The 16,222-nt window shown below is 38.6% G+C and overlaps 1 protein-coding gene across 2 annotated transcripts in view; it reads right to left on the reverse strand.

The window, feature by feature from the left end:
- SGMS2 (sphingomyelin synthase 2) overlaps positions 1-5,838 on the reverse strand; it is a 54,078-nt gene extending 48,240 nt beyond the window's left edge. The window contains exon 1 of one of the 2 annotated variants that reach the window (XM_070757924.1): positions 5,323-5,838. The gene's annotated coding sequence lies outside the window, so the exon portion shown is untranslated. Of the gene's footprint in view, positions 1-5,150; positions 5,202-5,322 lie in introns of those variants that run through there. The other variant, XM_070757925.1, reaches the window with a different exon arrangement.
- Positions 5,839-16,222: the final 10,384 nt, after the last annotated feature.

The raw sequence follows: 16,222 nt of genomic DNA on the forward strand, positions 1-16,222 counted from the left end.
TGGCAGCCCTTTCTATCAGACAGTTTTTACCAGGATAAAGTGGTTCTGCGACTGGACCCCACCTTTCTACCAAAGGTTAGTTCCATGTTTCACAGATCTCAGGATATCATATTACCTTCCTTCTGCCTCCAACGAGAGCATCCCCTGGCAACTAGATGGCACACTCTGGATCTCACTAGAGCGCTAAAGGTTTATATCCAACGCACAAGATCCATCCGGAGATCTGAAGCACTCTTCATAGCCTACCATCCCAGATCCTTGGGATCCAGAGTGTCTTCTACAGTAATAGGTCGTTGGATCAGAGGGACCATCTCTAAGGCCTACGAGATAGCTCCCCTTTCCATTCCAAGGAATATTACAGCGCATTCCACCAGAAGTGCGGCCACATCTGCCGCTTGGGCGACTCAGGCTCCGTTGGAAGAAGTCTGCAAAGCAGCCACTTGGGCCTCGCCAAATTCCTTCATAAGGCACTACAAAATCGATTCGTACGCATCAGCGGACGCTGCCTTCGACAGAAGAGTACTCCAATCCGTTATCTCTCACGATAGCAATGTACTCCCACCCTAGGGACCTATCTCTTGGGTATGTCCCATGTGACTGCTGGGCCCACTCCTTCAGTACGGAGAATAGGCGTTGATTGCTTACCTGAACGCCTCTTCTCGTACGGTGAGTGGGTACAGCAGTCACTTCCCTCCCTATGTGTGGTCTTCTTTACCTTCTATTCTATTTTCTTATAACACATGAGAGTTGAACATTAAAGAGCTTCACTACTGAGCCTAGTCTATGGATTCGCGAATTCTGGGGAAGGGGCGGATCCAGCAGTCTTTTTTAATACTAGGCTCAGTTCCAACGGATTGGACAGGAGCAACCCATGTGACTGCTGTACCCACTCACCGTACGAGAAGAGGCGTTCAGGTAAGCAATCAACGCCTATTCTACTTAGATGTCAGAAAGCCAGAAAGATGACCTTAAAATATTTTTCTTTATACCTCACACTTTCATTAGACTGCTGAAATACATGAGTTTTAAAACTGTTAAAACTGCCAAGAAAAACAAGTAATACTGCTAAAAAATGAACATAGTACTAGACCAATTACAGTGAAGTTTAGAATCAAGAAAGTGATCCCATAATGCCAGAAACAATGACATGAAGCCTTTATTGATTTTATTTCATGTATCAGCATTTTCCTGCTGGGGATAGTTAATGAGTTATTCTCAAGGTAATTCATCAACTTTCTCTCTTTCCTGAATATATATTTCTAAGGGGTGGGGGGAATCTACATAAAGTTGGCATCACTAACTATGCTTCCATTCTTTCTGAGCAGTGGGTGCTGGCAGAACTAAAGCATTAGAGTGTCTACTTGGCCGCTGTAGTCAAACCACTTATCCAGGAACATATCCATTTTTGTAACCATGATTGCTTTCAGTGGTTACACCTTTATGGGCTTCTTCTCATGTTACCCTTTCATATACGTCAGATGACTTGTTTACATTGAGCCATGAATTTTGAAACGTGAATCAAATGTGGTGGGGGGGGGGTTGGCCTAAAAAAAGAATGAGGATCTAGAATACTGTACATTAAGAAGAGAAAGGAAGACGGTTTTTTCCCTATCTCAATTTCTCTCGTTTTCCTTGACCTGCGTCAGATTTAGCAAACCTCCACAGAAGATTTGAGGACACAAGGAAAAGTATTTTGATCTCTTAGTGTTTCTGTTGATGAAAAGGACATAATTGGATCCTACTTCTGCAACTGATGAGGTTTTAATTTTCTACTATAAAAATATTTTAGAAAATAGTGGGTTGGCTCATAAAAAAGGGTGCTATTTCTGCAGGATGGTAGAATGAAATCTAAAGATGATGATAATAATAATAATAATAATTATTATTATTATTATTATTATTATTATTATTAATTAGATTTATATGCCGCGCCTCTCTGTGAACTCTGATACTTACATTTTGACAAACACTACAATTGTTACTGAATTTATTGTATATCTGCGCAAACCAAACTGAGTAATTTCAGAGGATCTATAAATAAACTGATGTATTATGTCAATTAAAGCACATGCCATATTTTGATATAATGCAGGTAAACAATTAAGCTAAACAATAATAACCAGAAATATTAACAATATTGCACTTAATTGTTACAAACATATGACCAAGGGGTGGTTCCTACTGGTTTGGATTGGTTCATTTGAACCAGTAGTGACCCACTGGTGATATCATGATGAGGTCATCAAATGAGATCGGTCAGTGTTGGTCCTGGAGGAAGGCACCATCTTTTTATTAAAAAATGTTTCTTCCCCTGCCCCACCCCGCTCCTCTCACTGACTTGGATGACTTTGGGCCAACTCAAAGAAAGAGGAGGTGGAGGCAAAGACAAATTCCTTGTGTGTCCAATCACACTTGGTCAATAAAGAATTCTAGAATATCTATTCTATTCTCAGCCCCATAGCAGCTGCTGCATCTCAACTCAGGGCCACCCTGTGGAAATATTGGGCTCTGCCAGTTGGCCGTGGGGGGAATATCGCACAGCTTCTCCTTCTCTAGACGCTAGCCAAAGAGAAGCAGTAAAATCAGTTTTCATTCCTTTGCTAAATCTGCTGTTCCCTTCACACGAGACCGTCCAGCAGCCAAGAGGTAGAAGGCGTGACATTTCTGTGTCACAAACTCCCCTCAATGACAGCAGCCGCACGAATCCCAGCAACCAGTTAGGTCTCACAGAGTTGGCCTTCTCCGGGTCCCGTCGACTAAACAATGTCGGCTGGCGGGACCCAGGGGAAGAGCCTTCTCTGTGGCCGCCCCAACCCTCTGGAAACAGCTCCCCCCAGAGATTAGGATTGTCCCCACCCACCTTGCCTTTCGTAAACCTTTTAAGACTCACCTCTGCCGTCAGGCATGGGGAAATTGAGACATCTTCCCCAGGCCTATATCATTTGCGTATGGTATGTTGTGTGTATGTTTTTTAATTATGGGTTTTTTTGTTGTTAAATATTAGATTTGTATTTTACATTGTGTTTACTATTGCTGTGAGCCACCACGAGTCTGCAGAGAGGGGCGGCATACAAATTTAATAAATAATAATAACAATAATAATAATAATAATAATTTTCCCCTTCTCCCTCGCCACACAACCTGCTTTCCGCCCGAGAAGGCACAAGCCTCCGACAAGCCAAACAACTGAAGTGCCTCTAATATTTTCTCTGCACTGGTGCAACTGTAATAAATGAGTGTGTGGGTGGGTGTATATACACACAAGCGTGTGTGTGTGTATATGGCTGTCAAAACTCCAAAAACAGGTCAAGCAGCTGGGAGGAGGAGGTCAGTCATAAATTTGAACATTTGCTAAGCAATCAGCCATTGGGCATCACTTGTATTTGGTTTGCCTTAAGGGTTCTGAGCTGTATGGAATCTGGTTTCCTTTAATCCTTTGGGGGTTTGTCTGGACGCAGGAATCCTCATAGAGGGAACTACGACCGTGACCACTTAACCACACCCACCCAGTCACATGACCATGAAGCTATGCCTGCCCAACCATGTGACCATGAAGCCATGCCCACATCACATGACTATCAAGCCACTCCTACAAAATAAGTCACACCCACAGAACCGATATTTTAAAAAATCAGAACCTACCCCTGATATTATCACTTGTAGAAACATTGTAGACTGGAATATCTATATTTTTCACAAAGTACAGAGTAAGGCAACAATCATGCATAATTTGCATTATCATATATTTTCTAATAATGAATTAAATGAAGTTAGCAAACAAATGTAACAGCCAAAGTTAAACAGAAGTTAAACATTAGGAGTGTACTCTCCAAGCTATTTTTTGTTTTTTAATACTTCTATTTTCTGGAAACAGCCTGATAACACTTCAAGGTACACACATCAAAGTAACAGGAAACCTATTTGCTTTTATGTATGTACCTATTTTTATAGTGTTCTTCCTCATACAGCTAGTTTTATCACACAGGCTGCAATTCTCAAGCCATTCCAAAGTACCATTTATTGACTTTTACAGAATGAATTATCTTCAGGTTCCTTCCTCAGATCCCCACTATAGTACACTAAATACATGTACTTGGAAAGTTGACTTCAGGCGAATAACCGTTATCAAAATTCATCATCTGCGCTTTCCAGGTGTCTTATCAAGTCAATCTACAGAAAATTCTAACAACTAGCTGTTTTCAATTATACTTCTTCTAATATGGAAATATAGTCATTTATTTTTATTCCAAGGACACTGAATGGTCATTTTCTAGGACCATTATATATTCCAAATATGTCCATTATATTTTTTTAAAAAACCCATGGGAATATGGCAAACATTGCTAGTAGTGCTTATGTTTTAACAAGCTAAAAAATCAATGCTCACAATTGCTATGTCCAAGTGTCCCTTTACCATTAAAATATACAAATTCTTTATTAGCCAAGATCTTGAAAACAAATTGAATGTTAAGATACCTCTAAGAATTGAATTAGTTCACAGTAAATGAATCACAGTAAATGAACAATTAAGGGGCGTGCATAAGTGCACCAGAGTGCCTTTCGTCCCCTGTCCTAATGTTTCTCTTTTACTAGTATCATGTATATAAATATTATTATATCTTTGTATACCACGGATACATACTTGACAAAACAAATAAAAATAAATAAATAAATCCTACCCATAAGAGATGTTTCCCAAAGAAATGTCCATATTTAACTTTTTTTATATTTTGTACCAATAAGATCAAAACAAGAAACAAAACAAACAAATAAAAATAAATAAATAAATCCTACCCATAAGAGATGTTTCCCAAAGAAATGTCCATATTTAACTTTTTTTATATTTTGTACCAATAAGATCAAAACAAGAAACAAAACAAACAAATAAAAATAAATAAATAAATCCTACCCATAAAAAGATGTTTCCCAAAGAAATGTCCATATTTAACTTTTTTTTAATATTTTGTACCAATAAGATCAAATGGAGGTTCCTTTAATGAAAACAGACTTGACAGTACTTGTATGCCGCCCCGAGTCTACAGAGAGGGGCGGCATACAAATCCAATAAATAATAATAATAAATAATAATACTTCACAACTTTTAACCTACACAGCAAATTGTCTTTTTTTTAAAAAACAACAACACAAACCCAATTTCTCTGAAAGTCCACTTCTCATATATGTCACAGCAGGAAAATCTATTATAAACCTGTTTCTCTGCCAATAATCTAAGAATTGCCCTTTGCCTTTTTCATTAAAGGGAAACCACACCGCATCGTTTTTTCCTTCTCCGGAACCAAACCATCAAGTTGTTGAACTTACCTCTTTTTCCCCCTCTCCTTTTTTTCTTTTAAACGAAGGCAATAGCACGAACTCAAAAGCCTTTCCAACACCCCAGCGTGAAATAGTTCTTTTTTAGAGCTTCCACGGGGCTCTTTTAGTATTCGCCTTTCCTTCTTGGCTTGCAAACGGGAAAGCTCCTATCTCTGGGCTAATAGCCGCAAGGAGAGACGGCTAGAAGAAAGTTTGTCCGCTCCCGGTTCTTTGCATCCTCCCCGTGACTTCTTAGTAAGTCGGCACACCTATATTTCCCTCCCCGCCTCCGGGAAATGATGTATTGGACCGTTAGGCAGGGCCGTGCAACAGCTGGAGAGCTTTCCACCCCGGCCTGGGAGGGAGAAGGAGGAGGCGAGGAAGACGGGAGACTTACAGGCGAGCGAGTCCTTTCTGTTTCTGAAGCCGCTGCACCCTTTCCATGCTCTTTGGCTCGTCCGCACCTCCCCTGTCTACCACAGCCTTTTCCTGACATCATTCATTCTCTCTTACATTCAAACACACGCCCACTCCATTTCCAAACAGTGAGTCACTGTAGAGAGAGCCCTGCTGCTGCTGCTGCCGCTGCTGCCATTGGAAGGCTAGGCTTGAAAAACCGGTTAAAGACCTCTAGAAGAAGGGATATTGATTTATTTTTTATTTATAAAGAGGGGCGGCTGGGGGGGGGAAGCCCTATCCTAAGCAGAAGAGTGAGGAGGAGGAAGATTTTGCTGTAGGGAGTAAAATTAGCTTGAGTGGGAATTGCATACAAATCCAATAAATTATTATTATTATTATTATTATTATTATTATTATTATTATTATTATTATTATTATTATTATTATTATTATTATTATTATTATTGCATTGCGTGTCAGTCATATGCTGCAACGTCCTGCCTGTCAATGACTACTTCAGCTTCAACCGCAACAACGCAAGAGCACGCAACAAATTCAAACTTAATATTAATCGCTCCAAGCTTGACTGTAAAAAATCGAGTTGTCAAAGCATGGAACTCATTACCGGACTCAGTAGTGTCAACCCCCAACATTTCTCCCTTAGACTATCCAAGATTGACCGCTCCAGGTTCCTAAGAGGTCAGGAAGGGGCGTGCATAAGTGCACTAGCCTGCCTTTCGTCCCCTGTCCAATTGTCTCTCCTTATCTCATATATCATATGTCTTTTCTTCCTTTCATATATCTTCTCCTCTACTTTTATATCTTTTCTTTATATATAATACTTCATGTCTATCCTCTTCAATATGTATTGTGTATTGGACAAAATAAATAATAAATAAAATAGAAACATAGAAACATAGAAGATCAACGGCAGAAAAAGACCTCATGGTCCATCTAGTCCAGTGTTTCCCAACCGTGGCAACTTGAAGATATTTGGACTTCAACTCCCAGAATTCCCCAGCCAGCAAATTTCAGATGTCTTCAAGTTGCCAAGGTTGGGAAACACTGATCTAGTCTACCCTTATACTATTTCCTGCCTTTTATCATAGGATGGATATATGTGTATCTCAGGCATGTTTAAATTCAGTGACTGTCGATTGACCAACCACGTATGCTGGAAGTTCGTTCTGAGCATCGGCTACTTTTTCAGTCAAATAATATTTTCTCATGTTACTTCTGATCTTTCCCTCAACTAACCTCAGATTGTGGCCCCTTGTCCTTGTGTTCACTTTCCTATTAAAAACACTTCCTTCCTGAATCTTATTTAACCCTTTCCCTTCTGACAGTAATACAATTGAGAGTGTCCAGAAATATTTCCTAAGAAGAGTCCTTCACTCCTCCTACTTTATTCCACCAGACTTGAAATTTTGAAATTAGACAATTTACAACTAGTCGCCTCCGAACTAACCATAATTCACAAAATCATATGCCAAAATGTCCTTCCTGTTAATGACTACTTCACCTTCAACCACAGCAACACACAAGCACATAACAGATTCAAACTAAATTTAAACTGCTCCAAACTAACTGCAGAAAATAGGAATTCAGCAATAGAGTTGATCAACACCTGGAATTCACTACCTGACTGTTGTTTCTTCCCCCAAAACCTTCAACCTTAGATTGTCTACAATTGACCTCTCCTCTTTTTCTAAGAGGTCTGTAAGGGACATACATAAATGCACCATTGTGCCTACCCTCCCTGTCCTATTTTCTGTAGTCTTTTTTTATCATTGCTTTCTATGTTATGTTTATATAGACTACTATCCTATACTTGATTGACAAATAAAACAAAACACAAACAAACAAACTTCTCCCTCCCCAATTCGAGTTAGGGGAGAAAGGTGGAGAAGTCTATTTGCAAAAAAATGCTTTGTCTTTTGACAAGCCACCTTAAAGAGTCTTCGGAGAGGGGCGGCATACAAATCTAAGTAATAAATAAATAAATAAATAATAAACCTTTTTTGGCATGAAATATGGACAGACACTGAGCTGCTGCTCTTTTCCAGAAATTCCCTGTTCCTCACCACCCCCTCTCTGGGTTCACCTGAGTCCCATGGATTTTCCCTGCCCTTCAAACTTCCTTAGCTACAAATAAGTTTGTAGTACCATCAAAACTCTGGAATAATTTAGCTGCAGGGCTCAGAAGATGTACCTAATGGCCATTTAGCTCCTGATTGCAGGGGAGTATTGAACAATTTGAAGGCTGCCCTTCCTCTAAAGCCTACATTTTTAATTATGGACTCCAAAAGGAAAGTGCGTCAGGTGACAAAGCTGTTTGAAACCAAAACATAATTACTGTATTCAAAACAAATGAACAATACACTCCCAGGCATACTTACTTAAAGGTAAACCCTACTGAATAGCAGATGATAATTTAGGTAAGCTTGTATAAGACTGTGCATTGATTCAATTATTTTACAAATATGAGAATAATGTATATAGTAGAGGCTATACAGATCAGAGGTGGTCCTATGGAACCGGAAGTAACTTGGTGGCCTTGGTTGCTGGAACCGGCAGTGAGCCAAGACTGCCACACCCCCTAACTGGTTCTTTTGGTGGTATCATAGAGGTGCAGCCATCTTGTTTTTGGCTTCTGTGTATGTTGAGAATCTGTTTTTTGCTTCGCATGTACAGAAGCTGGTTTTTTAGCACCCCTGATACAAATACTGCTTTTAAACTTTGTTAGGGCTATTCTTGGGCATATGGATACTTAAATTAAGCTCTCACTGTTACTTTATCATCAGATAATAATAATAACAACAATAACAACAACAATAATAATAATAATAAATAAATAAATAAATATATTAGATTTGTATGCTGCCCTTCTCTGAGGACTCGGAGCGGTTCACAACAGTAATACAATACAGTGTTCCCTCAATTTTTGCGGGGGATGCATTCCGAGACCGCCCACAAAAGTCGGATTTCCGCGAAGTAGAGATGCGAAAGTAAATACAGTCCACTATTTTTGGCTATGTACAGTATCACAAGCCTTCCCTTAACACTTTAAACCCCTAAATTGCAATTTCCCATTCCCTTAGTAACCATTTAGATTATTACTCACCGGGTTTATTTATTAAAGTTTATTTAAAAAATATTTATTAAAGGCAGATGAAAGTTTGGCGATGACATATGATGTCATCGGACGGGAAAAACCATGGTATAGGGAAAAAACCCACGAAGTATTTTTTAATTAATATTTTTGAAAAACCATGGTATAGACTTTTCGCGAAGTTTGAACCCACGAGAATTGAGGGAACACTGTATACAAATCTAATGTTAAAAGCAAAAACAGTTTTAAAACCCTTAATTAAAAAAAATCATACAACCCAAACAAACCATACATAAAATGGAGCAGCCGATCCCTCCAAAACCATGTTTTCAAAGGTGTAGGGATGGTGCCTCCCCCAACTTTTGTTTTAAAGATAAAGCATTGTTGGAATAGAATGGAATAACAGAATTGAAAGGGACCTTAGAGGTCTTCTAGTCTAACCCCCTGCTTAGGCAGGAAATCCTATACCATTTCAGACAAATGGTTATCCAATCTCTTAAAAATGTACAGTGTTGGAGCATTTAGAACTTCTGGAAGCAAGTCGTTCCACTGATGAATTGTTCTAACTGTCAATACATTTCTTGTTAGTTCTAGATTGTTTCACTCCTTGATTAGTTTCCACCCATTGCTTCTGTCCTGCCCTCAGGTGCTTTGGAAAATAGCTTGATTCCCTCTTCTTGGGGGCAGCCCCTGAGATATTGAAACACTGCTATCATGTCACCCCTAGTCCTTCTTTTCATGAAGCTGAAAATACACAATTTCAGCAACCATTTTTATATGTTTAAGCCTCCAGTTCCTTAAATCATTTTTGTTGCTCTTCTCCACACTCTTTTTAGAGTCTCCATGTCTTTTTTACATTGTGGCGAGCAAAACTGAATGCAGTACAGTATTTCACGTATGGCCTTACCAAGGCATTATAAAGTGGTATTAACACTTCATGTGAACTTTGTTAATGCAGCTTAGAACTGTGTCGACTTTTTGGGCTGCTGCCGCACAATCCTAGCATTTGGTTTTTCTTGCCTAAATGTGGAACCTTACTTCTTTGAATTTCATTTTGTTACTGTTATTCACGCTGCTCGATGTTTACTACATTTGAGCAATGAAGAAGAACTGGCTAAATACAAGAACGGTGGCAATTTTTGTAATGAAAAAATGCACTTTGAAATTACAACCCTGTCATTCCAAAAATGGCTCAGCCATTTTTATAAAACACAGAACTACACTTCAGTCCCCTGAAATGGAAAGACAGAAGGATAAATGCATTTCTTGGGTTATTAAAGACTGGAAATACACACCCCTCCATGGGTCACAGGTTGCTTTTAGTGCGGTCTTCCAGGTGTCGCAGCTGGCTCTGGTTTGCCCTGCTGTGCCAGCCATTGAGGCCAATGGATAGGCCCAATATCAAGGGCCTGCTCACAGAGGGCCAAGGCATACGCCTCATGGTTGCTTAGCAACCCCAGAGGGTTTATCCCAACTGCCTTACACCTGTACCCTGAATGGGTGATAATAGCATCAATTTGCCTATAGTGAATAGCAGATCAAAACATTTTAATATGTCAAAGGGTTAAATAAGTTTCAGGAGGGAAGTGTTTTTAATAGGAAAGTGAACACAAGAACAAGGGGACACAATCTGAAGTTAGTTGGGGGAAAGATCAAAAGCAACATGAGAAAAATATTATTTTACTGAAAGAGTAGTAGATCCTTGGAACAAACTTCCAGCAGACGTGGTTGGTAAATCCACAGTAACTGAATTTAAACATGCCTGGGATAAACATATATCCATCCTAAGATAAAATACAGAAAATAGTATAAGGGCAGACTAGATGGATCATGAGGTCTTTTTCTGCCATCAGTCTTCTATGTTTCTTAGGATGAATATCATATACTAATGGAACATGAAGTTAAATTTAAAAATTAATTAAAAGAGTAACCCTTATCAAGTTTTTAAAAGCAAAACATATTTATTATACAAAATCTTCTTCAATCTAAGTATTTTTTCTCAATTTTTTCATGATCAAACTTTTTTTATTAGTCTGTACAGAAGCGAATTGAATTTATTTTTCTAAAGACATTTCTTTCATGAGATCAGAGTGGCATAACTGGAGCAATGCTGTAAATGGACACAATGGACACAAGGGGACACAATCTGAAGTTAGTTGGGGGGAAGATCAAAGGCAACATGAGAAAATGTTATTTTACTGAAAGAGTAGTAGATCCTTGGAACAAACTTCCAGCAGACATGGTTGGTAAATCCACAGTAACTGAATTTAAACATGCCTGGGATAAACATATATCCATTGTAAGATAAAATACAGGAAATAGTATAAGGGCAGACTAGATGGACCATGAGGTCTTTTTCTGCCGTCAGTCTTCTATGTTTCTATGTTTCTAATTGGTGCTTTAAAGTTATTAAGGCTTCCAGAAAGATATTAGATCCATCTTTGAATAAGTACCAAAATTGGAATGCATGGTTTTTTGAGAATGAAATTAACAATTGTACTGTTGTGACTTCATTTTTGCTAGAATGCATCAGTTCAGAAAAAAAAATTCACATAATGTAGCATTTTACACCACTTCTATTTTTACAAGTTTCTGTTTGAATGCTTAACCAGACAATGTCATAAATTTTCATCTCAGATATGGTTTCCACTAAATAGTTAACAGAAACTCTCAATCCAGCATCTTGGTGATTAATGGACTTTTATTCTTGTAATAGTTTTGTCACCTAATACATATTATTCCTGCCCAACCCCACCTTTAGATAAGCAATGAATCAGAGGACAAAGACCATAAAATAAATCCCCATTACAGTTAACAACTTACCGTAATCCTCTTCCCCACTCCACCCTCAGCCTTCTAATCCAAGCTATTCAAATTACTCTTTGCTCCTTTTTATCTGTTTATGATTTGTCTGCCAGAATGTGAGGAGAGTTCCAAAGGATGTTTTCCTCTTGAAAATACTATGTCAAAAGTAGATTTTGATTTCACTTCTCATTCTTCCCAATCTGGTCTACTTTACAAGTTACTAGTTTTAAGGGTGTCAGGATAGTACTTCAGGGGTTTTTTAATGCTTAAGGCAGCCTTAATAAGGCTGTATGTAGCCTAAAAGGATTATACAGTGGTACCTCTACTTACGAACTTAATTCATTCCACGACCAGGTTCTTAAGTAGAAAAGTTTATAAGAAGCAATTTTTCCTATAAGAATCAATGTAAAAGCAAATGATGTGTGTGATTGGGGAAACCACTGGGAATGTGGAGGCTCTGTTTCCTTCCAGGAGATTCCTAGAGAGGCCCCACGGAGGCTTCTCCCCACCTTTTCTGGCCGTTTCCTCCCAGGAGATTCCTAAAGAGGCCCCACGGAGGCTTCTTTCCACCTTTTCCAGCCCTCTTTCCTCCCAGGAGATTCCTAGAGAAGCCTCCACAGAGGTTTCTCCCTGCCTTTTCCGGTTACAGTTTCGGAGGGTCGGGTTTGTAAGTGGAAAATGGTTCTTGAGAAGAGACAAAAAATCTTGAACACATGGTTCTTATCTAGAAAAGTTTGTAAGTAGAGGCGTTTGTAGGTAGAGGTACCACTGTAGTTTTAAGGGTGTCAGGATAATACTTCAAAGGGGTTTTTAATGCTTAAGGCAGCCTTAATAAAGATGTATGTAACCTAAAATAATTATATGTCATCTTTGTGAGCTAGTCGAGATAGGAAGCATACTCATATGAAGTCATTCTACTTTACTGTAAGATTAAATTTCAAATAAAGCACATTTATTCTGTGTGGTCTTTGCAATCGAAGAAACTAGGGAGAGGTTCTTCTGAAGTGTTTGCCATACCCACATTCCTTCTACAGATGAAGCTGTTTCTCCCCTGACCATCCCCTTGGCTGTGTGTTTTCCCCATATCTCTCAAGGTCACTCCCACATACTATTACATTATGCTGCAAGCATTCTGTGGCTTTCATTCATATTTATATTTCTTCACTTTTTTAAAAATAAGGAAATACAAAAATTTTGCTTAAACTGTTCTGGCCATGCTGCCTTCATTTAGGACAGTATTTCCCAGAGTGTGATATGCGTACCGCCAGGGGTACAGGAAGAGTTTGGTAGGGGTATGCATTCCGAAAAAGTTCTGAAATACATCTTGCAACTTTTCCAACTTCATAATTGGAATGCAAGAGCATATGCTGCAACGTCCTACCAGTCAATGACTACTTCAGCTTCAACCGCCACAACACAAGAGCACGCAACAGATTCAAACTTAATACGAACCGCTCCAAACCTGACTGTAAAAAATATGATTTCAACAATCGAGTTATCGAACTCATTACCGGACTCAATTGTGTCAACCTCTAACCCCCAACTTTTCTCCCTTAGACTCTCCACAATTGACCTCTCCAGGTTCCTAAGAGGCCAGTAAGGGGCGTACGTAAGTGCACTGGTGTGCCTTTCGTCCCCTGTCCAATTGTCTTTCCTTTCTCTCACTTATCACACATATTTTCTTTCTTTCATATATCCTCTCCTCTAAGTTCACTTTTACCCTTATATATATTACTATATGTCTATTTTTCTTCCTATGTATATGTGTATTGGACAAATGTGAAGTTGCTTTTTCAGCATTTGTAGACATTAAGTTGAAAAAAAGGAATACACTATTGGACGTGGAACCGCATCTTAGATTAAAATTAACAACCAGGGAACCAAATTATGACGATCTGTCATCTCAGCACAAACAATTTCATCCTTCTCATTGATCCAAATAAATGCTATTTATAATATAACTTTATTTATATTTTATTATGAATAATTTTATTTTTCATTTATTATTATTTTGTGTATGTACCAAAAAAATAAAAAATAAATATATTTTGATTGTTATTAAAATACATGCAATTTTTTTGACGAGGGGTACTAAGCATTGTGAAAATTATAGTGTTCTGTCGGGCTCTCTGGTAGACTCCTCCCAAGAATTCATAGGTAGAAATTTCAGACACACACACATTTGAAAATTCAAAACAATGTTCTTTATAATGAAAATTCCCTTAACCTAAGCCCTCTTTTGGTATAGCAAAGAGCACTGGTCTCCAAACAAACTGGTAATTTGTACAAGTCCCTTATCAGTTCTGTGATACTTAGCTTGCAGCTGTGAGGCAATTCACAGTCCTTCTTCTTTCACAAAGTGAAACACACTTTGCTCTGGTTTAGTTTCAAAGCAGGGAAAAATCAGCACACAAAAGGTCAAAGTCAGTAAAGCAGTCAGGAAACACAATGATCAGATAATCCTCCACAATGGCCAAACCCACAGGCTGCTCTTTATAGCAGCCTCACTAATTACCACAGCCCCACCTAACCACAGGTGGCCTCATTTTCTTTGATAATAATCTCTCAGTTGTTGTTGCCTATGCATCGCTCTCCGCATGCGTGGCTGTATCATTAACTCTTGTTCTGAATCCAAGGAGGAGTTAGATAATTGATCTCCTTCTGAGCTGTCTGCCACACTCTCCTCCTCCCTGTCACTCATGTCTTCTTGGTCAGAGGAGCCTTCATCAGCAGATTCCACTGGGGGCAAAACAGGCCTGCAGCATGTGGATTTCTCCCCCACATCCACAGTCCTTGGGGCAGGAGCAGGGCAAGAGCTAACCACAACATCTAGAAAGGGTACACATATGTCAAAAGTTTTGGAAACACTGATTTAGGATATAAATAAAGTACTGTATCTCGACCACCATCTACAACCGTGATGTCACAGGTGGCACATGAAGCCATATTAGTGAGTACGCAAACTCAGGTCTAACACTGTTGAGCGCCAGCCAGCTGATTTACGGGCCTTCTGGGCTTACTGGGAGTCAGGAAACAGCCTGTTTTCAGCTTCTGGATGGGGTGGGGAAGGGTCTTCCCAAGCTCCAGAGCTTTTCTAGGAGCCTGGGGAGAGCAAAAAATGGGCATGCCATTATGTTCTGGGAGTGGGGTAGGGTGATATTGCACATATTTTAGACTTTAATATTAGATTTGCTATTGTATATTGTTTTATCACTGCTGTGAGCTGCCCTGAGTCTGCGGAAAGGGGCGGCATACAAATCTAATAATAATAGTATAAACTTGAAATACATTATATAACATGTGTCCGAATAAACTGCATTTCCATAGTGGTCAAGAAATATATGGCACTGGTGACTCAGTTGTTGCAATATCTGTCCACAGCCTGTAGTTTGATCCTAGTGGGCTCAAGGTTGATTCAGCCTTCCATCCTTCCGAGGTTAGTAAAATGAGGACCTAGATTGTTGAGGGCAATATGTTGATTCTGTAAACTGCTTAGAGAGGGTTGTAAAGTATGTATATAAGGGACAATGTATATGTCTTAAGTGCTATTGCTATGGTAGACAGAAATATGATGAATTTTTTGCCCATTCTATTCTGTAATAAAAAAAGGAAAATCCAGTGTTGAAAAGGTTTGTTGAACAAATATCTCAATTAGATGTTTTCTTTGCTACTAAAATATAATTCATAACTACATATGAAATACTCGGACTATGTATTGATCAGAATAGGTAAGTTTATTTAGCCTACACTTATATCGATTACAGTAAATTTTGATACTCTATCCAAAATACTTTATGACATATCTTGTATTTCTTAGAAAAATCAAAGAAGTACAATTATGTTAAAAGGAAAATAATGTGTCTTTATTTGGACTAGATTATAAAAGCTTTAACATGGTTTTGATGAGTGTTGGACATTCACAAAGGTATAAATCCAATAGGAATTGAAGATTTAAATTGTTTACTTATTGCTGTTATGATAAATTAAAAGGAATGCTATAAAGCACTGTCCATTGTTGAGCTATCAAGTCAGCCATCTGTAATCTGGAGCTTTCAAGAAGCACAGAACTTCAAATTCCAGTTTCTGTTGAGAGAGAAGCAGCCATTCATTTAATAGAAGAGAATATTTGTAAAGCACTTAACTTTCTGATTTGTTCATTCCAAGCAGTCCTTCCAGCCCTCTCTAAATCTACAAAGAAGACACAAAGGATTTTTACTAAATTAGGCTGTGGTGCTATAACAGAGCAACACCTCCCAAACTGAAATGGTTCCATCATGAGTGCAACTTTGCCCACAATGTTGTTTGTTTGTTTGTTTGTTTATTTATTTATTATTTATTTATTTATTTATTTATTTATTTATTGGATTTGTATGCCGCCCCTCTCCGCAGACTCGGGGCGGCTAACAACAATGATAAAAACAGTATGTAGAAATCCAATTAATAAAACAACTAAAAACCTTTATAATAAAACCAAACATACAAACAAACATACCATGCATAACTTGTAATGGCCTAGGGGGAAGGAATATCTTAACTCCCCCATGCCTGGCGGCATAAATGAGTCTTGAGTAGTTTACAAAAGACAGGGAGGGT

Source organism: Erythrolamprus reginae, chromosome 7, assembly GCF_031021105.1.
Source record: "Erythrolamprus reginae isolate rEryReg1 chromosome 7, rEryReg1.hap1, whole genome shotgun sequence".
In the NCBI taxonomy this organism is placed as follows: domain Eukaryota; kingdom Metazoa; phylum Chordata; class Lepidosauria; order Squamata; family Dipsadidae; genus Erythrolamprus; species Erythrolamprus reginae.